Here is a 4,522-nt window from a genome sequence, read left to right as displayed (position 1 = left end):
CAACAAGAAATTATACCCTCACCAACTCATACACAACCTTCAACCCAACCACCCATGGTGCATGCGGATACTCCCTCTTCATCAAGGAAACCTCCTTAGAGCCTGGTAGATGAGATTATACAAAGCATGGAGTCGATACGGAGACGTCCTGAATTGCCACCCAGGGAACCAATTATGATGGAAAACATCCATCAATACCTGTACCAAGATCATGATGAAAGTTTGACCATCAACCCTCCGATCTTATCGCCCGAGTCCATGGACCTCTTACACCATAGATTTATTAGACAGACCACACAAGCACCTCAGGCTGTCTTCTCGAATGATGGGATAAGGAGGGTCATGGATCTGAAAGTAAGGATATTTGCCAACCGAGCCATTCGATACATCAAGTTCATTGTGGAGAGAGCACATGGGCAAATTAGCGTGTTCAACGAAAATGACCTCATTAATCTCAATCCATATGACTTGATTGAATTATACGCATACACGGCTCAAAGGTGAGACCACGGCATCAGGTATGGAATGACAAACCGAGCGGTAGTAAAAACGATGAAAACCCTGGTGAACCATAGAGCCAAGAGTGATTTTAAAATTGCTCTTCGGCTAGGCATTGAAAGACTATCCTGCGCTCCACCAAACAAAGACTTCCAAGGCCTGCAGAAGAAAAGATCTGCCTCAGTCCTAACTCAACCCAAACTTGGGCTTGTTTACAAGAATGAGTTCGAGGTTAAAAAATTCTTTAGACTAACTAAGGCCTTCAAGTATTCATCGTATACACTTGAATGGTTTCAGAAAGTCATTAGAGAAAGACTGGGTAGAAACCACGTGCCAAGAGAAGAAGGGAGTCGGCTCATTCATGAGATATCGACAGTCATTTGCTATCGAAGACTGCTCATGCGCTTCAGAGAAATATGTCAAGGTAGCTCATGATGAGTTGTATTATTTTTTTTTTTGCCTTAATGTCTTTTGATTCCAGTATTGTAAGAATTTCATAATCCAATGAAAATTTGGAATTTGATGTTTTTCTATTAGATTAGTCTATGTTTTTCACAATTATTTCTAGATTAGTCTATATTTGTTATTTCATTACTTAGGGGGAGATTGTTAAACCCCATAATTCATAAAATGAAAAAGTAATGAAAACAATAAGTGATGAAGAACCAGAAGACTGATGAAGACATCAAGACAGAATTGGCTAAGTTTGGAGCACAACCAGATGACCAATGGACGACCAAGGATGCGATGGAAAGAGCATCTTCATCGACCTTCTGGTCAACTACACTTAGAGAATTATCCAGCAATTCATCCAGAAGCATGCGATGAAGACTTAAAGATAAGGATGATCCATCATACCATGAATGACAGCTGGAGATGACAAGTCAACAGCTAGACTTCAAGTTTATCTTAATTACTAAAGCTTATCCATAGTTTAGATAAACGTTATCTGTTAATAGAAGATTAGCTAAAAAGTCTCATTAGATAGTTATCTTCTTATTAGTATATATAGGTGATTAGGTCTATTGTAAAAAGAGTCGCTTTTACGTTTTTCATTAATAAAGTGAAATCTTTGACGCTCAAGATTGTTCTTTAATGTTCATAATTTATTCTTGAGTGTTCATCACTTTGTTCATCAAATCACTATAATTTAGTTATTATTAACTAGATTATTAGTGTTATTGAGAGATCTGGGATCAACAAAGAGATTCTAACTTGCTCTTGAAGATAAAACGTATTGGGTTCTTAGATGTGTGTGTTCTTTTACTTATGTGAAAGTAAGTTTAGGGTAAGGAGTATCTCTAGATTGAGATAGAACACATCTATTTATACCCATTGCATTAAATGCACATTTAATGCAACGTGGTAGGGTTAGAACGTGTGTCAAGACTTTAGAGAAAGACTTGTCCTTTGCTACAGTGAATAGTACAAAAGCCTATTCATGAGCAGACATCCTTTCACAAAGTTGGTGGGTAATAGAGTCAACAAATTGGCTCCATACCGTACTATCTTTAGAAAGGGTATGGGATTATCCTTTATGTGTAACAGGACAAGACAAAAACAATCATGCTCAACAAGCTTCTTTTGATCACTGAAAGCTGGAATAACCTGAAGGTCTCTTCAGCATTCGCTGAGGCTTGGGTAGTCTTCACACATATGTACACAAGGTTGTAATCACTGAATACCGCTTCAGATCACGTACTCGGCAGTCTCTAATCTTCAGTTTCAGTCTTCGACTTTCGCTGAAGGTTCTTTGGTGTGAGTTTTGTCTTCTTGAAGTATCGCTATCGCTGATTGAATTTACATTACAAGTTCTTCAGCGATCACTAAACAGACTCAGTGATGATCGCTGGAACTGAAAACATAAACATAAATACTTCGTATAAGGTAAAAGGGATTATCATCAAATCAATGAGTGAGAGGATCAACATAGCTTCATTCTTAGCTTGTATGTCAATCATCTTATGAGAAAAAATCTCAAAATTCTTGAGAATACAGCTCTAGAAGACTTTGAACTTCTGTTTGGTGACAGAGTTTGATGCCAAGTTGTGGAGAGTGTTTTGGTTCGTGTCCGCCATCTTCTTTACACCCTCCAGTTGGTTTTATGTTAGAAGGACAGAACTGTAATGTCGTCAATTGTTTCCCAAATTTCTTCCTCCATTGACGTAATCTTTTCCTCCAAACTTCTTATTTGATTTACAACTGTCAATTCATTTATTTTAGAGTGAATCTTTGCAAATTCACCCTTACAAAAGTCACTAGAGTTGTTAAACTATGTATTTGTGATAATCGTTGAGAGGAAACCATGATCAACAAATAAGCATGTTTGCAATCCCACAGTAGGTGTGCGTTGGCCTGATGATGTGACAAATACATCATGTACAACAGATGTACTTGGTAGTGGGATTTTGTTGACGTTCATTCCACTAGGACTTCCACCCAAATGAACCACAATTTAAAACCACATCCCATGATGGAAAATCGGAATATGAAAACAACTTTGAAACGAATTTCCGATTTTATGGGGATTACAACCAGCAATGACTGAAGTTTTGAATTTTGAAATTAAAATCTACATCTATTTCTAAAGCTAAAGTAGGTTAATAAAATCGATTAAAAGATGGAAGTGAAAGCCATATTTACCACAGTTAAGAAGTCTGAAGTATGGGCCACAGAAACCAGACTTGTCTTATTAGGATGTAGTTTGTGCTTTTCAGAGTTATCATCAATGATATCTAATTAGTGTGGAGTGAAGATGTCAGAGTTTTCTTCTAACTCTGTGTGTTACTCGGGTTTTTTAAATGAGGAAAATGGCTTCAGATTTGTCCTCAGGTGTCAAAGGTAACTTTGGACGTTAACTCTGGAACGTAAGAATTTAGAGTTATGTTGTTAAAGTGGAAGTAAATCTGGGCTTAACTCTGATTCGCTGGAGTTCAAAGTTGTCTTCCTAAGGTAGAAAGTGTCTATGAGCATGACTCTGTCTCATGAGAATTATGACTCGTTGTAGCCCATAGTTGTAACTCTGAACTCCAACTCCGATGAAACGTTCAGAGATATGTTCTATGTCGTGACGAACATACTGCAGAACTATAGAACAAGAAAATTAAGAGCTAGGTTGGAAGTCTGAAAATTACTCTGAAGTCTATTTCCCATCTTTAGAAGAAAAAGTCTGAAGTTTTATTTTCAGACTTAGAGGTCTGAACTGTACAGTCTTCTACAATTCTGAAGAGTATAATCCTGAAAAGTCATTCCACCAGGACTTCCACCCTAACTCTGAAGAATGACTTCTCAGGCTTATACTCTTCAGAATTGTGGTTCACTTTTGGTACTTCTCATCACTCAGATTGCCAACATTTCTCACCTTCAAACGACAATAACGAACACGAATTGCTTATCTGCAGTAAGGTATAATAACTTGCATAGACTACGCAACTTCACAATTATGATTAATTGATAAATATTTTTCCTTCTATAGAATAATGGATTTGAAGAATGTTACATTGATTAAAGATCTTCACATACAAAAGGATGACTTCACTGTCACGGTTAGAATTATTCGATAATGGAATCAACTAGTGTTTAAAAATCATGATGAAATATATTCCATGGAGATGATATTAATGGATGAACATGTTAATTCTTATTTCTTTTTCAATCTTTAGTATTGCATTCATCATATTTTCTTATTATGTCGTATTCTTAATATCTTTACATTATTACTACTCATTCATTTTTCATATTCATTTTTGTAGGGCACTAAAATCCATGCCAATGTTTTACATAAATGGGTGCCCAAGTTCAAAAGTTTCCTTCATGAAGGGGCTGCCATATTGATAAAAAAAATCCTACAATTGCTCGACATGCGTCCAAATACAAGTTAATTGATAATACAAACAAGTTAAGTTTGTATTACAAAACCTCTGTTACCAATTGCCGGGATTTTAAGGGTTCCATGTTTGGTTTCTCATTTGTGAAGTTTGTAAATGTTATATCAAAAATCATTCCAGAACATACAGCAATTGGT

The sequence above is a fragment of the Cynara cardunculus genome, unplaced genomic scaffold, assembly GCF_001531365.2.
Source record: "Cynara cardunculus var. scolymus isolate 2C unplaced genomic scaffold, CcrdV1 Un_Scaffold_2777, whole genome shotgun sequence".
NCBI lineage: Eukaryota > Viridiplantae > Streptophyta > Magnoliopsida > Asterales > Asteraceae > Cynara > Cynara cardunculus.
This window is presented reverse-complemented; position numbering follows the sequence as displayed.